The 8259-nt window shown below is 40.1% G+C and overlaps 1 pseudogene; it reads left to right on the plus strand.

Annotated features, from left to right (window-relative positions):
* Positions 1 to 6099: 6099 nt before the first annotated feature.
* Positions 6100 to 6190, plus strand: LOC124986008 (uncharacterized; annotated as a pseudogene).
* The last annotated feature ends 2069 nt before the right edge of the window (positions 6191 to 8259 follow it).

Raw genomic sequence — 8259 nt, forward strand, 5'->3', positions numbered from 1 at the left:
TTTTAATAAGATCCCCAGGTGATTAGGATGATCAGACAGATTTGGGAAACCCTGATGTAGGACACTGTATATGGCAGAAGTCTCTTCCCAAGTTTCCGATTCATGAGTTTTGAGCAGGGCCTGAGAAATTGCTGGTCTGAGAAGTTCCCAGGAGATACTGAGGATGGCGGTCCAGGGACCACACTGAAAACCACTGGCATAGACCATTCCCAAGACTCCTGGCCACACTCAACAAAGAAATAGGAAACTGAATTCCATTGTAAGGTTTTTAGTTTCCATGATGCAAGCCTTTGCATTTTTTTTTTCATGTTCTGTGTGATTTTATTTTCGTCTGGAGGGAGTGTTAATGAATAGATCTCTGATGGAAGGTTTGAGTGGAATGAAGGTGATATTTACTGGTGGAGGAGATTGACAGTATAATGAAAGTAGCCTAGGAGTTGTGTAGATTTGGGTTAAAATCCGTGTTCTTTAACCTTGGTTTTATTGTGACCTTGGGCAGGTCACCTAATCTTTCTGAGCTCCAGCTATGGTTCCTCACTCTACTTCCCTGCCAGGAGGTGTTTGCTCTTCATGCTTAGAAAGCTATTTCCTTTTCTCTGTTGTCTCTTTAAGTCTGGGTCTCTGCTCAATCATCACTTCCTTGGGAAAGCCTTTCCTAAATGGGTCAGGTCCTCTTTATTCATACTCCGCACCTCACCTGCCCTTCTAAGTAGTTACCACCATTTCAGATTATATTTATTTATGTGATATTTTGATTTTTCTCTCTCTACTAGACTGTAGGTTCTGTGCCTTATGATGTTAAAAATAAGGAAAAAAGGGAAAAAAAACCTGTTATCTGTTTGTGTTTCCTGTTGTGTTCCAGTCTCAAGCACTGTGCCTGGCATATAGTACTAGAATGAGCAGCAGTAAATGGTGCCATATTTTACAAACAGAGTAGCAAGGGCAGGGCTGGTGTGTTAGTTTTCTGTTACTATAACAAAATACCTGAAGTAGGATAACTTATAAATTTAAAAAGTTTATATAGCCCAGTTTTGGGGTTCAAGAGCATGGCATCAGCATTGGTTCAGCTTGGTGAGGACACTGTAGCAGATGGTGTCATGGAGAGAACATGTATGAGAGGGTGAGCTCACACAGTGAGACTGGAAGCCAGAGGCTCTGGGAAGTGGCTAGTGTATTTCTTTGTAACAGCTCTTTGACAATAATTAACTCAGGATTCTGTAAGAACTAAATCTCTTCTGTGGGTTATACCCCCAGCAGGACATTTTAATAATTTCCTACCCAGCCCCAGTTTCTAAAGATTCCACTACCTCTTAACATTGCCACAGTAGAGATCAAACTTTCAACACTTGAAGCATTGGGAGACACACTTAATGACATCCAAACCATAGTGGTAGGTATTCCAAAATTGTTCATATTTCTATTCGTGTTCTAGGAGACACTATGTCATTCTTACAGTAAATTATCTATTTTATACAACTGTACTCAAATTCATTTCTGTTATCTGCCAATTCAACAACTGTTTATTGAGTGCTTGCTATATATCTCAGGCATCAGCTCTAATCTCACATTAACATTGATCTAGGAGGTCACTCATCTTGGTCTACCAATGTCTAGGGCAATCTTTTTTGTTAAGATTCTAAAAACTGATGTATACTATAGATATAGAAGATGTATTTCCTTAGTTTCATATTACAGAAAAACAGGAAGGAAGTTTACGCTCAGACTAGATCTCTAAGGTAGATCTTTAGCATCGAGGATAGATGGTGCTGAAGGATAGCAAGATAATGTTCAATTACTAGATACAACTGTCCTCTAAATCTCATAAGTGGCAATATTTTGAAAATGCACACACAGGATAGTTTAGTTATTGGCCAGAGCAAGACTGGGCTAACAATAGTTGTATATCTAAACTATATATATGTCAATGAAAAAATGAACTGATATCCTGTAATTTAGAAATATCTATATTTAGAGAGACACAATGGCACTAAAACTACCCTAGGTCCTATAGAGACCCCTGGTATATAAACACAAGCAACGGAATTATCCAATTAATTTGGATAATTAATTGCTCTAAGTTCACATGCAAGCTCAGATGAATGCTGGCAGACAGTTTCCCCTGTGTTTCCTTTGCTCTGGGCTATCTTTTCAAGGATGTTCATATAGCAAATGTCTTTGGAAAAGAGAATAAGCGGCCATTGTGGAGATTAGGGCAGGCATGTGTACTGCCCATTATAAAAGATCTAGGTTCCCCAAGATCAGGAGTTCTTTGCTGTGACTCAGCCCACTGCATGTGCAGATATCACCTAACCCTTTTCACATTGTCAAGTACAAATTGGGGCTTAAGGAACCAGTGTAAATGCAGACTTGCTGACTAAAATAAGCCCTCTGTTTCTGACCCAGAGATCTTGTGTCTTCTAGTATTTATGAAACTGGCAGAATAACTTGTGGTCATGCAGACTCATGTCTCCTTCATGGCAGTGCTCCGAGGGACAAATTTGCCTCTAATATGATGACATAGTCAATTTCTGAGCTTAGCAATTTGAAGACCCATTCTTGGAGCATGATTTAATAGAGAAAATTAAAGACTTCCTGGAATACAACAACCAGCCCCTGTGTTCTTAAAGAATTGTTGATATGAGGGGCTGGGGAGATAGCTCAGTCGGTAGAGTGCTTGCCTTGCAAGCACAAGGCCCTGGGTTCGATTCCCAGCACCAAAAAAAAAAAATTGTTGATATGAAACAAGGTAGAAAGAGTTCCTTTATTGGACTTGTACTGAGTACAGTTAGGAGACAGAAATCACAAGTATTTATCAGAGAACTTTTACAAAGAACTGTTAATCAGGTATTAGGAAAAAGAAATGACAAAGGGGATCACTCAGGTGTCACAGAAACAAGAATGACAGGAAATGTTAATCACTTCTAGGCCTGGGATAACAAAATCAAGAAGCTAGGATTTTTTGACACTTAGCAGCAGGGAACGCAGCCCTGTAGGGCTAGACCCAGAGCTCTAGGTTGGGGGAGGTCCTGTTTGTCTGGCCCTGGTTCCTTAGGACCATCACAGGGAGACTGTGGAGCTGGAACTCAGACCTCTCAGGAGGGCATGCTGGCTAGTTAGTGTGGGGGTCTCTGAGCAGGGAGAGAGTGAGGGGAGGCAGGGATGAGGCTGGTTTTGGAATTGGTGGAAAAACTGTAAGTAACTGCTGGTGGTTGAGCCATCCACTGCTGCTAGAATGAGATACTATGGTCATAAGTCACACTCTCAAGAACAGGAATCCAACAGCTTCTCACTCTTCCTCTAGTGCCCCCTATTGGCATGGACTAAAGTCCCACCCCAGCATTATGGAAGACATTAACAACCAGCAAGGATTTAAAAAGTCTGTTTGACTAGAGGTTAGGAAGTAGGAGGAAGGATTCATGACCTGGGAAGTAGGTGGGCAGTTGCCTGAAAGGTCTCCAGCATTAAACTTGAACTTAATATCTTTCTTGGGTTAGGGAAAGAAGTAGCCAGAAATGACTGAGTTGGAAATCCTGCATTATTACTCAGCACCACAGGTGATTACCTGACCTGTTTTACAAGGTGTCCTGGAAGAGGCAGAAAGAAGCATGCTGTTATAACCCAGGGAGATAGGTCCATTGGCAGCTTTATTAGATTGCATACAATTTTATGGGCTTTCATAGAGTGTGTACAGATTCCTGAGTCTGCACCACACCTTGATGGTGACTGATACCTTTTAAGAGAGAGAATATGACAGATGTTTGATTATATCTCATGCATGATTTGAGGCCCACATGACTTCAGTATATGAGCTGATTTATAGGCTATAAATCCTGATGCAAATGAGCAGTGGTGTTTATTATTTGTATTTCCTTTGGTCCTTGGCTAAGTTCCAGAGCAGTGATGGGTTTCTGTGTTCAAGAGAGGATCTTAGAGGAGAGAAAGAGAACAAAGAGCAAAACCCAGAACTTGTAAAATTAACAGAGTAGTGGTTACACTCTTAAGATTTTGTCAGTAACTGTCCTCCTGACCATTCTTTTTGCATCCAGAATTCAGGCCCAGATAAACTGGACAAAAATATCAACAAAACACTAACCTGTGTGTTGTTGCCATTTTAAAATAGCAATAACTGACTTTAACCATATAAGTATTTGAAGGTTTTATAACGGACAACTTAAAAAAAAAAAAAAACATTTATTTTACTTGAGTGCATCTTAATTATAGTGGTGATCCTGGGGTATTGGTCAACGACTTGGGCCACATCAGGCTTTCATGACATATAATTGTAAGAACTGAGGTATTCCAGAAGATGATCTGGATCTTCATGATATATTTATTATATCATTATGGGATGCTGTTGTATTATTAGCCTTTATTATACCTTCCCAGGTTATTTTGTAGTTCTGAATGTGAATGTAGAAGCCTTACTTCATTCTTGCAATTGCCATGGGGATTTTAGTATAATAGTTATCATAAGTGATAATTTTATTAAATCAGTACCCAGATAAAATACATGTGTATATTTTATGCACACACACACACACACATCCCTTAGTATCTGAGGGTGTCTTCCATGGATACCCAAATCTGATGCTCATGTCTCTTATATGAAACAGTATAGTATTTGCATATAAACTATGTACATCCTCCAATATACTTTAATCTCTAGATTACTTATAACACCTAATATCATAGATTATATATAATAGATTATGTAACATAATTATGTATAATAAACATATATAATTGCATTATATAACATATATTAGGTGATATATAATAGAATAGAATGTATTATTTAGAGAATAATGACAAAAGTGCCTACCTGTTTAGTACAGAGGAAGTTTTTTCTGAATATATTTTGTGTGTGTATATATAAATATATATAATATATGTAAAAATAAGTTATATATATATATATATATATATATATAGAGAGAGAGAGAGAGAGAGAGAGACTTTGCCACTTTTTATATAAAAAAAAAAAATGAGCAGAGACACTAGGTCACCTGCTGGAATTGCTTTGTTTTGCTCGGGCATCTCTTCATTGTCAGTCATTCTGAACCATTTACAAACACCTCTCCATATGTGGCACTACCCTCCCCAGTCTTGGAATGGGCATTGTCACTGTCATTTATATTGATGTCATATGATACATAGTGCACTTGTAAATAAATAAATAGCACGTAAACACTGTAGAAAGAGAAGGGGGACTGGAGCATTTGAGGTGGCGTGCCATCTATAACTGCCTGGAGGCGATTTTTAAGTGGCTTTAAATGGAGAGGAGAGGGCTTGCTCAAATAGATAAATAAGGTAGGAAGGCTGTTACAGTGAGGGAAAAAGTGAAGGAAGGCTTCAGCGTTGCTGGGCCTTCAGTGAGGGGCCTGCCTGACAGATGGAAGCAAGGAATGGGGAGAAGCTAGAGTGTGCTGTCCTGAAGAAGAACTTTGAAGGGGCAAAGAGCTTTGAATAAGGGAAGGAAAATCTGAGTGTTCATGTGGATGATGGCCAGACCATGCACCAAAATAGAACTGTGACCCACACTGTAGCCACCTGCCCAGGAAACCAAACCCTTTACCTCTAACCAACAGCCCAGCAAGCCAGCCTGCTCTAAGTCATACTCACGGCTCTAGTAACAATCCAGAAATCTAAACAGTGATGTCTGTAATAGCCCCAAATGTCCAGTACTTGATTAATAACTGAGTTTCCCAAAGTTTGTCCTCACCTCCACCTTAGGACCAACCAGAGAAAGCCAAGCACACATCCCAAACCAACGCCATAGGATGTCCCCTTCTAGGTAGCTCACCTCAGCTTCCCATTCCAACAGCACCCTGTGGGACAAAGCCCAAAACCTTCCCTGCTTTCTACTCTCTGATTTTCCCACTCCTCTGATGCCTTTGAGTCCTTCTCAAATGCAGGAGATAGTAACTGACTCCCTCCATAACTAGCTCTGAAAGAACAGCCTTTGCTGTCAGGCGTGGTGGCACAAACCTCTAATCCCAGTGACTTGGCAAGCTGAGGAAAGAGGATTGCAAGGTTAAAGCCAATTGGGACAATTTAGCCAGACCCTGTCTCAAAATAAAAAAATAAAAGGGGCTATGTGTGCTCACTTTGGCAGCACCTACACTAAAATTGAAATGACACAGAGATGTGCAAAGATGACATGCAAATTTGTGAAGTGTTTCATATTTTTATGTTTTCTCTCATATGTGGAAGCTAAGGAGGAAAAAGGAAAAGAAAGATGGAGGAGAATCCATGAAAATCAAAGGGAGATCAACAAGGGATAGGGACCAAGGGGTGAGAGGTGAGGAGGGAGGGGGAAAGTGCTGTGGAGTGATATTGACCAAATCACATTGTTAGATTATATGTCGTGTGCATGCACTAATATGTAACAACAAATCCCATCAGTATATACAACTATAATGCACCAATAAAAAGTGGGGGAAGACAACAACAAAAAAGGGGGTTGTGGATGTAGCTTAGTGGTAAAGCACCACTTATAAGGTCAACTTGACCGGCTTAGGTGCCAACATGGTGCTGGCTGAGCTTCTCTTCCTGATTTTACTCCTCATAACTTCTTCCCGCCTACGTGAACTCGCACCCAATCAGAGCTCGACACCCTGCCCAGACCCCCAGCAACAAGGCTCTCCCAATCAACTCTCACCCCATTTCATGCCCCAACCAATCAGCTTCTTCCCAGCCCTATATAAGTGTGTGCATTTTTAAAATAAAAGGGGACTTTTCCAGTGATTAGCTTTGGACTGTGGCTCTGTGCGCTTCTTTCACCACTGGGTCCAATCCCCAGTACCTGGACAGGAAATGGGGAGTAAGCAAAAGAATAGCCTTTGCTTCTCTGCTTTAGGAAAAGGATCCCCCACCCACAACCTCGTGCCAATCATCAATGTCTGCATAGTCCTTTGGGTATAGAACTGTTGGCTCTTTACTAAATTTATCCCAAGTTTTTGAGAGGCTTGTAGATTTTAGCCTGTGTTCATAATGGAAAGGGATGATTTCAGTGGCTTTCTGGACTCTTTGAGTTTAAGATCCATATGCAATTGATTTTCTTGTCATTATAAGGTAATATGTTTGTGAGGTCATTCGTCTGGTTCTGTGATCACTTGGATGTCATAGTATCTTTAATGGCCTTCATTCCCGGTTGTGAAATTTTTATTTTATATGGTCACTCACCCTCTACAAATCAGCCCACCTCAGGTTGTGAAGCCTGTGTATCTTTGCCTGTCTGGTCTCTAGTAGAATTACCTTTTTTGTACTGCCACTTCTCAACATCTTTGAAATTTGACATAATATTGCTTCATTCCAGTTTTTTTGTTTGTTTTTTTAGTTCTGTAATTTGTTGATTGTATTTAACTATGTAAGTTCTGTTGTGATGTTTACTGTATTGTAAAGCACATCAATCATGTGATGGGTGCTCTATAAATCAATAAATGATGACTTAGAGGCTGTAAAAAAAAAAAAAAAGAATAGCCTTTGCTTTCTCATTTGGCCATTCTTTGTAGGTTTCCACAGGGATATTGTAGCTGCTAGTTCAGATCCATCTGCTGCACAGCTTCACTCTTGCATTTCTGCTTCTGCTTTAACAAGTACTGTGTATCCCTTGCTTGGCATTTTACCCAGGAAATAGTGGGAAAAGATGGATGGATTAACAGCAATGCAGATGGGTGTCTGCTTTTTGAGGGTCACTAGGAAATGCTGTTGCTTGTTTCCTAAGTACAGTGGCAAGAACACAGGCTCCAAAAGAAAGGCAATGGGAGAGAACACTGTTCTGATGTGGTATGGGAACTTTTGATTTTAAAGATTGCTCAGAAGATATTCAACTCTTTTGGGACCAGTAATCAATAGTTGACTTGCTCTGTGCTCATTAGTACATCCCCATCTCTACAATGCTATTTTCCAGAGAACAGCTCCAAAGACAGACATTGTTGTTCAACAGTTTCCAGTGGGAGGGAATTGAATATCAGCTTCTTAGAAGTTAACTACATGTTCTAATGAATGGTCCCTCTCTCAAATCACATTAGCTTAAAGGTTCAGGGTCCTATCCACTTAGCTTGCTTTCTAATTTGACAAGTCCCAGTTGTATAAACCTAACAGTAGTATAAGGGAAGTCATAATATCCTGACTGTAAGAGGAATTCCAATGCATCCTTGAGTTTTCTTTTTACAACTTCATTATGTGCATTGCTTGAAGTCCTGGCCTCCAGATATGGGATCAAAGTTGCCTTTCCGTTCTTGGTAAACAATAAGT

This window comes from Sciurus carolinensis, chromosome 5 (assembly GCF_902686445.1).
Source record: "Sciurus carolinensis chromosome 5, mSciCar1.2, whole genome shotgun sequence".
Taxonomy (NCBI): domain Eukaryota; kingdom Metazoa; phylum Chordata; class Mammalia; order Rodentia; family Sciuridae; genus Sciurus; species Sciurus carolinensis.